Source organism: Pteronotus mesoamericanus, unplaced genomic scaffold (genome assembly GCF_021234165.1).
Source record: "Pteronotus mesoamericanus isolate MK-2021 breed Mesoamerican mustached bat unplaced genomic scaffold, CSHL_Meso_final scaffold_167, whole genome shotgun sequence".
In the NCBI taxonomy this organism is placed as follows: Eukaryota; Metazoa; Chordata; class Mammalia; order Chiroptera; family Mormoopidae; genus Pteronotus; species Pteronotus mesoamericanus.
Window position 1 is genome coordinate 18,630,170 of NW_026555308.1, and position 13,525 is coordinate 18,643,694.

At 43.6% G+C, this 13,525-nt stretch overlaps 1 pseudogene; it reads right to left on the reverse strand.

Moving 5' to 3' along the window:
• Nucleotides 1-264: 264 nt before the first annotated feature.
• On the reverse strand, nt 265-2,022 carry LOC129083325 (T-complex protein 1 subunit epsilon-like; annotated as a pseudogene).
• Between the last annotated feature and the right edge of the window lie 11,503 nt (nt 2,023-13,525).

Genomic DNA, 13,525 nt, shown 5'->3' on the forward strand with positions numbered 1-13,525 from the left:
TATATGTTACTATGCATATAATAGTTAGCTACTGTTGTTATTTGTTATTATTATTCTCATCAACTACCCATGGCTCTTAAAAAAACCCAGACTTCTCTCATGTCCCCGAAGGTCATGCATAATGCTAGTCTCTCTCTGTTTCTCAAACTCGTTAAGTTCTCTCTGTCTTTAAGCCTTTGTGCTTTTTTTTTAATGTCACAAGACACTCGTTTATTTAATCACAGTAGTCAATCTTACCACTACATTGTATTCTAATTATTTTCTTTATTCTTCAGATTCTCCAGGCTTATGGATATCATCAATCTTCCAAATCATTCTAACCATTTATGCTGCAAGATATCTTGTTTTTTTGCCAACCAGGGTTTCTATGACATGTCGTTGCTTCATATCATTTGTACACTTGTGCAAAGAGTCAATCCCAAGAGCAGGGCTCATCTCCTTCATTTGTCTGGCTCTGGGTGGGATTCATACCACTGTTCTTAGAAAGAACCTTGGGTATGACCTCCATGACATCGGTGAATGCTCACATGGCATTCTTCTCCAAGGTCATGCACTTTGCTGCTTGGCTAACTGTGAGAGCACAAGGGATTTCGGCAGTGCCTCTGCCATGCACCACACCATTAACGCAGATGAGGTTCCTGATGACACACAAAGCGTCATGAAGGGATTGCTTTGCTTCCTTGATGATCATATTATTTCCTCCTCTGATAGAAATGGTTACAGCTCTAGAATTCTTACATTGTTTGATGACCAGTGACCAGCAAAGCTCAGCTTCTCAGTTGTGGTTCTGAAAAGTGCAGGATTAATCTCCTACCCTCTGTCACAATGACTGAATGTCTCAAGTTGTTCTGAGAGGTAAATGATTTGTTAATAGTCAGAGCTCCACTGGCAAATAGATTATCATCTCTGCTGAATCATCCCTTCCAATTTCTCCCTTTCGTATTTCGAAAGGGCTTTAAGGTCTTCCACAGAGGTCACCTCCAACTTATGCTTCATCTTTGGTTTTGGTTTGTTAGAGTGTTTGTTTATTTATTTATTTTATTTCTTTAGGTACTTTTATTTTTTAAAAAGATTATTTATTTACTTTTAGAGATGGGAAGGGAGGGAGAAAGAGAGGGAGAGAAACTTCAACTGGTTCCCTCTCACATGCCCCCAACTGGGGACCTGGTCCACAACCCAGGCATATGCCCTTGCTGGAAATTGAACCTGAGACCTTTTTGTTTGCAGGCTGTTGCTCCATTCACTGAGCCACACCAGCTGGAGCTGACTTTGGTGGTTTAACTGGACATGTGAGAATTACAATCTTTGCATCTTCTACTTGTTTTGGCATTTGTGCCTAACGGAAATCCTTGTCCACAATCATGTTCTTAATAGATTTATTGTCTTCCACCATCCTGCTCACTTTGACTTCTACTTTGATGAGCTCTAAGTCAATATCTCTGCACTATGTACTGGCCACAGTGAGGCCAGCATTCATGGCAATCTCAGCCATTTGTTGGGGATAGCTGTGGACCACTTTGGAGCCCAGTGTGGTTTATGCAGTCTGAATCAGAGGCTCAGTGTCCTCTATGTCAACAAGGACACAATCGCTGATCTTGTCCAGGTGCTCAATAGCAATGCAGGTGGCTGGCTCATAGTCCTCAGTGATCCTGAGATGGTGAAAGCCCCGATCCAGCAAGTGCTTAGCTTCTTCCAACAAAGTGCCAGCCAGGACAACCACTTCTGTGATTCCATCTCCAATTTCATCATCCTGTGATTTGGACAGTTCAGCTATGAGATTGGCAATCTGATAATCAACATCCATCATGCTCAGAATGGTAGCACTATCACTATAGTGACATCGCCTTATCCATTACTATTTGGTCCAAGTGACGTTCTTACTGTATTTTCTACAGCCTTTGCTGCCGTCACATGAGACTGGAGGGCCACAAGTCCCATAAGATAAGACTTGCAGTCCTGATCCTTGGTGATGAGGAAAGGGCTCCTATATTATTCAAAGGTAAGTGTCTCTGCAGACCCCATGGTGCAGCAGCAGGAGTTACTTTCCCATGGCCAGCAGGGACCACTGAGCCTTTGTGCTTTTATTTCTTTGATATGAAGTGCTCCATCCTATTTCTTCTAGTAGCTATTTTGCTGTCTTTTCTTGGGGGGTGTCTTTTCAAATATCACTTCCTCAGAGGGATGTTTCATTTGCAGGCTGTTATTTAGCCTCCCATACCCCACATGGGGTCAAGGTGCATCTTATCTTATAGCTGGGCCCACTCATCCTTCCCTAGCTTTATCTAGGAAAGACAGGCCCACCTGTCTGAGTGAATTTCCAGGTTGGAAAGTAAGTGACGTCCCCAGAGAGCGTGTGGCTGGTTGGCCTCCTCTTCCATCAAGATCACATGGCAGCCATTGCAGAGGATAGACTGAACAGAAAGTCCATCCAAAAAAGGCTTGCTGAAGCAAGAAAGAAAAATGAACATGTGAGATTTTCCTAAACTTGGACAGGAAGTCTGGGCTGGCTTCCTGTCCCTCTCGCAAGTTCCTTAGTTGATAGTTTCTCTGGGGAGGATTTCTCTGCTATGCAGGGGAAGGGCATTTAAGCAGATCCAACAGCCAGTGCAAAGTCTCTGAGGCAGGAGCATGCTTGAAGTCTAGCAAGAAGGCTATGTGTCTAGAGTGGAGGGAGCAAGAGATAGAATGGTGCAAGGGGAGGCCACAAAGATAAAGGGGACCAAACCACATAGAGCATCACAAGAACTTTGGCTTTTATTCCCAGGGTCATGGGGAGCCACTTGAAGGTTTTGAGCAGAAGAGTAACATACTGAGTCTTAGATTTATACAGGACTGCTTTCGCTGCTGTGCTCAGAATATCTGGTTAGCTGATTAAGAGACCAATAGCTCTTTAAGATGTTTGCAATCTAATTATGGCAATAAGATTGGTATATACATAACAATAATACAAGATAGAAAGTAGCAAATGCACTGAAAGACACTCAGACCCTTGGAGAGCTCTAAATCCTAAAGAGGAGAGAGAGAGTGATCTCAGCTGGGGTGAGGGGAAGGTGGCATCATAGCAGGTATTACAGAGGAAGGACCACTGAGATGGGCCTTAAGATGGGTTGGATCTGAACATAGACATCTGGTGGTAGGATTGGCATTGTGGGTCCTGGTGTGTGGAACAGAGTAAACACAGTAGTCCAGTAGCTATCACTTAGGCCAGTCGGTATCAGACTATGGAGTGTATATCTATCACCAAGGAGCTCGCTCATACACAGAGATTCCATCCATCTTGTTCATGTACTGTGTGCTTGGCACATAGGAGATGTTCTTTAAATATTTCTGAAATAAACGAATCCAGAGGACTTGGCTTCTGATTGGGGGTGGGGGTGGCAAAAGAGAGAAAACAGAGGGAAGTAAGGATAGCCTATCAATTACAATATATTCAACTAATGACTGATACTCAGGGGACACAGGAAGTAAGGGAAAGACACAAAGCAAACGAAATACAACTAAGCAAAACAAAACCCAGAAAATAAAGAGCAACTAAACTGGATGACAAAAAACTAACTATCCACAGCAGAAGGCCTGGGTTCTGATCCCTGGAACTTCCAGACCTATGGGGTTAGGAGAGCTGAGTTTTTTATAGTAGTTAAGAACCCCCACCCTAGAGCCAGATTTCTAAGGGTCATATCTTGGTTCTACCTCCTACTAGTTATATGTTCTTGGACAGATTATTTCACCTCTGTGCATCAGTTTCCTGGGGTGGCTGTGAGAATAAAACAAAATAATGCAGTCATGTACCTCTTAATGATGGGGATACGTTCTGAGAAATGTATCAATGTGTGAACATCACAAAGTGCACTCACACAAACCAGGGTGGTAGAGCCTACTACACACCTAGGCTCTATGGTATAGCCTGTGGCTCCCAGGCTACAAACCTGTACATTATGTTTCTGTATAAAACAACAGGAGGTTGAATGAAGCACAAGAGAAAATGATGCAATCAAGAGATGCAATAACACAAGACATGAGGCTTCTGCCAATGTAACATGGCATACTGTTTTATAGCAAATTTTGTTTTTTAATAAGTAGAAAGCATACTGTAAAATACCAACAAAGTATAATATAACAAATACATAAACCAGTAACATAATCATTTGTTGTCATTATCAAGTATTGTGTATTGTACATCATTGTATGTGCCATGCTTTTATGCAATTGGCAGTGATGTAGGTTTGTTTACACCAGCATCTCCACAAACGTGTGAGTAATGCATTGCACCATGATGTTACAGTGGCTATGATGTCATTAAACAATAGAAATGTTCAGCTCCATTATAATATGACGGCAGTACCATGGTACATGCAGTCCTTCATTGACCGAAACATCATTATGTGGCACATGACTGTACTTGCATAGGCTTATAGCAGTATCTAGGACAGAACACATGTTTGACACATTTAGCTGTTAACTTTATTGTTATTAGGGAAAAAAAGGGAGTCCCAGTTCAAGGAGGGAAAGAAGGAGACAGCTGCATGGGGGCTAGGTGGGGCTGGTGGCACCGTGGGCACCACAGGCCGTGGCCACGGGTTGCACCAATTGGTTCTGTCTGCCTTCAAACCTTTAGTCCTAGGATGGAATAATGGGGCCAGGAAGTCTATGGGGCTGGGAGGGAAGAGGCAGCTTTTTGGGGTGCCGGGGACAGAAGAGGAGAGTGAGTGATAATGAGAAACAGCTAGAATTTGAGCTCTGAGGACACCAAGAAAATAAACACTCCGTAGTGAGGGTTCTTCTTGGAGGTAACAGGACAAACCTGCCCGGGCAGAGCAGCAGCGAAACTTCCTGATGCCTGAGGGTTTCTTGGTGGAAAACACTGCAGAACTGTGATTTCAACCGTAGTCCGAGCAGATGGATTCAATAAGCCCGTGGTTATTTACATCAATGCAAAGGCTGTGTGCATGTATTTCTGGCTCCTGGGGTCTGGAAAGGAAAAGGAATGATTGAAATGAGAAATGTGCTGAAAGGAAAAAATGGATAATCTAACAAATTATGCTTAGCATAATCCCTTTCATCCCAGGGCCTCTGTGGGCTCAGTGAGGGAACTTGCAGGCCCTCTGAAGACCTGCCCCATACCAGCTGGGATCCAAGGGGAGGGCCCTGGGAATCGTTTTCTTGCAGTCAGGGGACAGAGGGCTGTGTGGTCATGGAGAAAGAGCAGAGGGATGCCTACTGGAATGTGTGCTGGTGTTGAATCCTGTCCCACCCTCCCCTCGCTGTGTGGCATTGGGCAAGACGAGAACCAACCTGTGCTTCAGTTCCCGCATCTGTGAAGGGAGCAGGGTAATCCAACATCCCTCATGGGTGGTTGGGAGAATTAAATGAGTTACAATATTCATATGCTTAGAACAGCTCCAGGCATTATCAGCATAGTTGCTGTTAGCGTTGGAGAAGTTCCATTTATTTCTTTGATGGAGGGGCCTTCTCTGCATCCTTGACACTGTTGCAGCAGCAGCATCTTTAAGGGAGGGTAGCACTCACATGCCAGGTTTGTGTTGGGCTCTTTCCAGGGGTTGGGAAGAGGCAAATGCGCCTGATTTTGTTCCTGGCTAGGGCAGCAGAGGGGATATCCAGTACCTTAAGAAACACACTGAGCCAACTCAAGCCCCCAGAGGCAGGGGCTGGGCCCTGCTAGTTTAACAAGGGAATGGAAGCTCGCTGAATTGTGAGTCTGAGGCACACAGGGTTTTCTGGTTATTGCTGTGGCTTTAGAAACCACACTAAAATTCTAACTAACACCTGCCTGCATGTTCAGGGGAAATAACCTCCTTCTCTCCAGGCAAGGGAGCCTGGCAGCTGGCTGCTTCCCCCCCCGTGAGCCTTGCACTTGGTCACTTGGCTGTGGCCAGGGACAAGGGCTGCGTCAGAACCAGTGGGAATGACCACCGGAGTGGCTGTGGGGGAGGAGGCCTGGCTGAGGCTCCATAAATCTCTTAGCTCTTACTTTTCTCAGGGGAAAAGAAAAACATTAAAAGAGCGTGTAGGGTTTTCTAGGTCTGTAAGCGCCCTGTCCAAGGCTCTCAAGTGTTCCTTATGAATCAGCCTCCCCAGACTTAGTGCCAAGCACATGGCTCTTGAGATAAGGCCTGGCAGCCCCTCAAACTGAGCACTTTAAGAGCTCTTGGATGCTTCCAGTGCTTCACCAGAGCCTCACCATGGGAAAGCTGCCTCCTGCCAGTGTGCCGTCCTCAGATCCTGGGTGCTGGGAAGCTGGACCCTGCAGTCATGCCTCCTCATGTCACTTGGAACCACTAATGAGTTGGGGATCATTAAGCCAAGGTCTGTTTCTTTTTTCTCCCTCATTTGTCTTCACAATCCTGGGTGGTAGAAAGACTTTTATTTGTTATTTTTTGCTGGGTAAGGATGCTGGCTCAATTGCTCAGCTCCAGCTGCATAGTCAGTGTGAACCAGCGTGCACCTTCCATTAAGAAAGTTCTGTTGTGTGCATGCACCTGCCTTTTCCAGGTGACAGGTTTCTACTTTGAGGGGTACCTTCAAGGTGTGCTCTCTAGCTCAGTCTTGAATCCCCAGCAGTGCCTGGCACATGACAGGTGATGGATAAGTGCACAAAAGCTGGCTCTTCAGCAGAATAGACCAAATCAGAGAGGGATGCAGAGGTGACAATGGAGGGACAGGGGGTGGGACGTATGAATGCAACTTCAGGACTGGACCCACAAGGGTACGGAGACAGGGGAAAGGAGGGCCTGCTGTTCAAATGACAGAGTCCAGGGGACAGGAGTGAAGTCTTTCCTACTCCATCCAGCTGCCTTTAGTTTTCAAAAAATTTCTAAATGCAGGGCTGTGGGCTGGGTGAGTGGCAGGGCTTTGTTTCTAAATGATTTATCTCCCCAGGCAGGAGTCCAGGCAGCACCGAGGCCTTCAGGGCAGAGTCCTCACCTCAGAGATAGGGGTCTGGCAAGAGTTTAGCAAGGAGGACAGACCCCTGGCAAGATGGCTGGAGTTCAAGGAGAAGTCTTGTTATGGACTGAATGTGTGTGTGTCTTCCCCCATTCACATGTTGAAACCCTAATCCCCAGTGTGATTGTATTGGCAGGTAGGGCCTTTGGAAGGTGAAATGAGGATTAAAGGCAGACCTGAGGGTGGGGCTGCATGATGGGATTAATGCCTTTTAAGAAGAGAAAGAGATGAGAGCTCTGTCCCTCTCTGCCTTGTGAGAACACAGAGAAGATGAGACACATATCCTCACCAGACACCAGATCTGCTGACACCTTGACCTTGGACTTCCCAGCCTCTAGAACAGTGAGAAATACATACCTGTTGTTGAAGCCACCCAGTCTATGGTATTCTGTTATAGCATCTTGAACTGATGGAGGCAGGTCCAGTCCTAATGCATTGTTCATCAGCAAGTCAGCAATGAGAAGCAGTCCTGTGGATGGCCCAAGGGCAGTGGGGGCTGGGGAAAACACAAGCACACACAAACTGAACTTAGGGCACCAACTTGGGGGCAGACTTCGCACCTCTAAAGTGTGCACATCACATGTGCGTGTGTGCCTAACACACTCCTGAGGGTTTTACAGCTGCCCAGCTCTCTAGTTCCTAGGCTTGTGTGCATGTACAAACTCCCCAAATGGAACCGAAGTTCACCATGCTCCTCAGGACCATATCTTCCAGAGTCTCTTCCTCCTCTTTGCTCTGCCGCCCCATCCAAACCCCAGTCTTCATGTAGCTGATATAAGAGAAGCATTTGGTCTATTGCCCATATCCCCATGGCCCGCTGCATTTCTGGGCACTTCATCCCCAAGTACTAGCACCCCAGCTGGTCGTCTGAGAGTTACCTCATGGCATTCAAGGCCTCTATGATTTACTTTTCCAGCATCATTTCCACCCACACATTCCAGAAATACCAGACTTATTTCCAGTCCCTGAAAGTTCTCCTCAAAAAAGTTTTCCTTTTGGACGGCATACTTTCCTCCACATTAGTGACTGCCAGAGGCCTTAGAATCCTCCATAGCTGAGCTCAACCACCTCCACCCTGCGTTAGCCTCTGATTGCCCATGTCTCTGTGCCTGTATAATGCTTTGTCTCCAGGTCATTGAGCAAACACTCATTCAATCAACTTTCACATGTTCTGGGGTTATGTGTATATTGTCTGTTTTCTGTATTAGTTTGCATGCTTGCTTGTTTTTCTTTAACCATGAAATTGTGAGCTCCACAAATAAATGGAACATGCCTTCCAGTGTGTACCAGAGTTAGGATGTGTGGTAGATGTTTTCTAAACCTTTGTAATTAAAATGGAACTAAAAAGATTGTTTTCTGGGCAAGAAGAGAGTCACCTTGTGCCTCATACTAATAATGAGATTTTGTTGATATAGAATACAGTGTAAAATGCCCTTACCATTGAAACACTACTGAACGTAATTTAATCTCTCTTGGATGATTCAAAAGCTCTCTAGAATCATGTAGGGCTGTGTGATCATCAACGCAAGCATCAGTTCTCATTGGTGGCACTGCCAGTCAGGGGATTCGGATTGACAGCGTTCTGAAGAAATCAGAGTTCTTCTTCTTTTTTTTAGAATTTTATTTTATTAATTTTATTTTTAAATCATGTTTGTTACAGTTGTCTCAATTTTTCCCCCTTTGCCCTCCTCCACCTGTCCTACCCCCACCCCTGCTCCCACAGTCAATTCCCACTCTGTCGTCCATGTCCATGGGTCATTCACACATGTTCTTTGTTTAGTCCCTTCCCTTTCTTTCCACCTTTGGAAATCAGAATTCTTCTTTTTTAAAACAACAATTTGCTGAAGTGTTTTACAAGTGCATATTACAATCAAATCTTGATTAAAAAAGTGTTTTTTGGACAAAGCAGGTTCATCCTGGTCAGCTGTTGGGCGGATGAGAGTATAGTGAATAGGGATTATCTGGGCGATGAGCTCATATGTTCCAGTCCTTACTTATGGTAGGTAGTTGAGGTTTTTGAACCGAAGAGCAGCAACCACATCTTGCAACAATTGCACAAGTGTCACTAAGATTGTAAGCTGGCATGAGGCAGGGACATAAGCTAGCATGGGGCAAGGACATAATTATTCTTGCTTTGAACTAGTATCACTGTGCTTAATGGAGTCCCTGGATCAGATTGGAAGATTGAGTGGTCTCCACCTTCTGAGTTGCGAACTACACTCTTTCTTTAGTCCAGAACTGGTCAGCTGGATAGAGTATGACTGAGCTGAGGGACTGGATATTTTAGAAAATCAGCAAACATGAATATAATCTCCATGATGTAAAATAATCCCCTGGACCTGTTTTGGTCTCAGCTCCGACATGTGAAGGACTTGGAAATCATCATCCCCATCCTTAATAACAACAATTACAACAAAAGTGTAACAAAATGAAAATTAATGATTTTTCTCAGACCCAGCACCCCCTACCCCCAATAAAACTTACATTGTCAGGCAAACTGCCGCCTTCCAATCTGGACAGATAGGCAAATCCAAGGAGTCACAGCTAGATCTGTTTATCTGAATCTGAAATGAAGCCACTGGGGCCACCAACTAGTAGACACGCTTAAAATGGCTGCATATGGATTTGCCTGAGAATGAGAACCTTCTGTGTTAGGTGATTACAGCACATACAGCAGTGGAATGAATGATAGCAATGTCGTGATGGGAGGAAGAAATCGGGACTACTTTGTTATAGGTATCTGTACTACATGTGAAATGGTGTAGTGTTATTTGAAGGTGCACTTAGATTAGTTAAAAATGTATATTGGAAACTCTAAAGCAACGACTAAACATTTTAAGGAAGAAGTATAATTGATATGCTAGGAGATGAGATAAGATGGAATCATACAAAATGCTCAGTTAAAACCATGGATGGCCAAAAGAGAATAAAGAAAAAAAATCCAAAGAACAAAGGTAACAAACAGTAAAACAGTTACAAACATGGTAGAAATTAATCCAACTGAATCAGTAATCACTCTAAATGTAAATGCTCTACCTTAACTTAATTAAATCTGCAAAGAACCTTCCAAATAGAGGTTCTGGGAGTTGGGTCATGGACACACCTTTTTTGGGGGGCCACCATTCAACCCACCAAGAAGGGGTTTAGACCAAACAAACTCCAGGTCTCATTCAGCTGTCAAAGTCTCTGACACATATATGACAAAGGGTAGCTATCTTTACTATATAAAGAATGAATCCAAGTAGGCAAGGTAAATATGAACACCTCAAGAGGTAAATGGACAATTCATACACACAATAGGCAGATGCTCCAGTTAGTAAGCAGACATGCATGGAAGTTCTGCCTTTCTAGAGTCAGAAAGATACAAACTAAGGTGGCTTTTTGATTTTTGATTCTAAAAATACTAAAATCCAGGGCTGGCAAGGATGTGATGAAACTGAGACTCACATGTGGACCCACCATTAATTCCTTTGGATTGGCTCACGGTAGGCATTTATTATATTGAGTTGCTGATGGGTGCCTTGATTGGCAAAACTTTTGGGGAGAAAAATATGGCAACATATTCCAAGAACCTTAAACATAAAGATATCTGTTGGCTGAAATAAATGTGAAAGTTCTAAATATACCAATTTCAAAAAATGTCAGAGTGGATTAAAATATAAAGCAAAACCCAGTTATGCATTGTTTACAAGAAACCCACTTTAAATATAAAGATTCAGATTAAAAGTAAAGACATGGAGAAAAATGTACTATGCTAACATTAGTCAAAAGAAAGCTGGATTAGTTATGTTAATTTCAGACAAAAGCAGACTTCAGAACAAGGAAAGTTGTCAGAGATAAAGAGGGACATTGCATAATGATGCTGTCAATTCTCCAAGGAGATATAAAGCCCTAAAGGTGTTTGTACCTAATAGCCTATCAGAATTGTGACGCAAAAACTGATAGATCTGCAAGGAGGGACAGACAAATCCTCTGTTACTACTGGAGCTTCGACAACGCTCTTCCAGTAATTGGTAGATCAAGCACGAAGAAAATCAGTAAGGATGTATTTGACCTAAAATAAAATGTTTTCCATGCTGGGTTACATGGAAAACATTCTTTTCTCTTGTCTTTTATTTCCTTAACCTGTTTGAAATGTCTGAAGGGATAGTCTTAGGGTAAGAGTCTAGCAACACTATTGGAATTTAATTTGGTTTAAGAAAGCTACTGGTTCTATTAGGGCAAACAAGTATTGTCCCTTTGGTTTACAAGATAGAAAATAACGGTATTTATATGAGTTTTCACTTCTATAATCACTGTTTTATTTCAAATTACTTTAATGTCAGGGCTGGGGATGGGAGAAATGGGTGAAGGGGGTCAAAAGGTACAAACTACTAGTTATAAAATAAATAAGTCCTGGGGATGTGATGTACAGAATGATGATTATAGTTAACGCTGTGTTGCATATTTGAAAGTTGCTAAGACAGTGGATCTTAAAAATTCTCAGAAGAAAAAAAATGTAGCTATGTCTGATGACAGGTGTTAACTAGACTTCATTGTTCCGATCATTATGCAATATACAAATACTGAACCATTACACTGTCTACCTGAAACTAATATAACGTTATATGTCTGTTACACCTCAATGAAGAAAGTACTTTTGTGTGCCTTAGCTTGTTTGATCCTCATAATCAGTATCTGTAAAATGGGTAGGAAAATATGCACCATTCAGGCTGAGCAGGCATTTTCATTTCCATTTTATAGGTTAGATAAGTCAAGATTCAAAGAGATGAAGTGACTTGGCTGCAATTACCCAGCTAGGAAGTGACAGATCTGGATATGAAGCCCAATTCTTTCAATTCTTATCCCACTATTCCTTCCACTCCACTAGGTTTCCTTTAAAAAATAACTGAGTTTCAGAGAGATTTCTTTGCATACTGTTATTTTGGACTTTGTAGACACAGCATTATGGGTGACACCTCCCACCAACACACTCCAACATCGGTACTATATTCCCTTCCAAAGATGTTCTTTTGAAAACAGCAGCTAGTGTTTATGAAATCAGTCTGGATTTGATGGGATGCTGTCAAGTAGTCAATGCCCCCCGCCCTCCCTGGCTCTCTCTTCTCCTCTGAACCATTCCCTCCACCCCCACCTCCTACAGACCACTGTGTTGGAGGCTCCCATTGCTTCAAGTACCACATCAGAGGAAAAAGCCTTCAAATGTTTGGCTTTTAAGATGCAGTCCTGGTGTAAGTCAGAGAGAATACATAGTGTACCAGTATTTGTCTTTTATGTTCAAAATGGCATTTTGAAAGAGGCGACTCACACTGGGGTGGGGGAGAAGATGGTCTGCAAGGCAGCAAGGGGATGCAGGCACTAAACGCCACCTCTCTTCATGCCCCATTGCCAAAGGATGGTGGCTGACAGAACTTGGGTGAGCACCTGAGCCTAGGGGCGATGTCTGCTTTGCAGGAGCTTATCCATGGCATGGGACAGGATTAGCTACAGGAAGAGTCTAGGCTGGGGGATAGGACACTATGCCTCTGGTGGTCTTGAACCACCAGAGTGAGAGTGGCAGCCGCTTCAGGTCTCCTAAGTCGGGGTGGGGAATGGTGCAGGGAAGGCTCTGGTGGACTCAAAGGCTCGCTGTCTCACAGAAGGGACACTGTCTTGCAGATCATGACAGCTCTGGGGCAGAAACTGATGGCTGGCTGACCCAGTGGCCATCGTATCCCACTTCCCCGTCACCTTCAATTTTAATGGTGCTTCCTTAGCTTTCGCTGCAGCTGGGAGTGGTCCTGAGGTCACTAACCTCCAGACTTCATATTTGGGGAAGAAAAGAAGCGAGCTGCCTTGGAGGGTTCTCAAACTTGAGCATGCGTCAGCATCCCCTGGCAGGCTTGTTAGAGCAGATTGCTGGTTCTGATTCATCAGTCCAGAGCTGGCTGGAGGATCTGAATTTCTAACCAGCACACTGGTGATGCTGATGCTGCTGGCTCGGAGAAGCACTGATTGTCAGGACAATAATTATTTGTGGTGGAACATGATCCTGATACCAGGCCATGTCTGAGGGAAACACTGGGGCTTGGGCTAGAAATTAAGTTCAGTTTAGAAATACAAAGTTAGAATTTCTTGTCCTCTTCTGAGTAAATGGCTTGCAAATTCATAGTTAGATATTCATTAGGGTCTCCTTAATTTGAGGAGGAAAAATATGGAAAGTCCACACGGAAGCATTAAATGAATTATGTTCAACTTAATTTACTGTTTATAATTTTTAGATGTGTGAAAATTGACCATAATTGACAGCCTGAAGGGGGATAGCTTAAAAATTCATTGAAGTATTTACAGGTCAAATTCATAAAAAGAGTTGCAACAGAGTGCCTTTATCACTAGGATCTCAGAGTCCCATGTCTACTGTCTCCCATTTCACACCATTTGATGCAGCAGAGTAAGGTATTTATGTATCTTCTTACAAAGAGATTTGACCTGTATTTTGTGACACGTTGTTTGAAAACACACTTTCCTAATTGAAAAACAAGACTTAGTGAAACACAAGGAAATGTCAAGTACAAGTTAATCA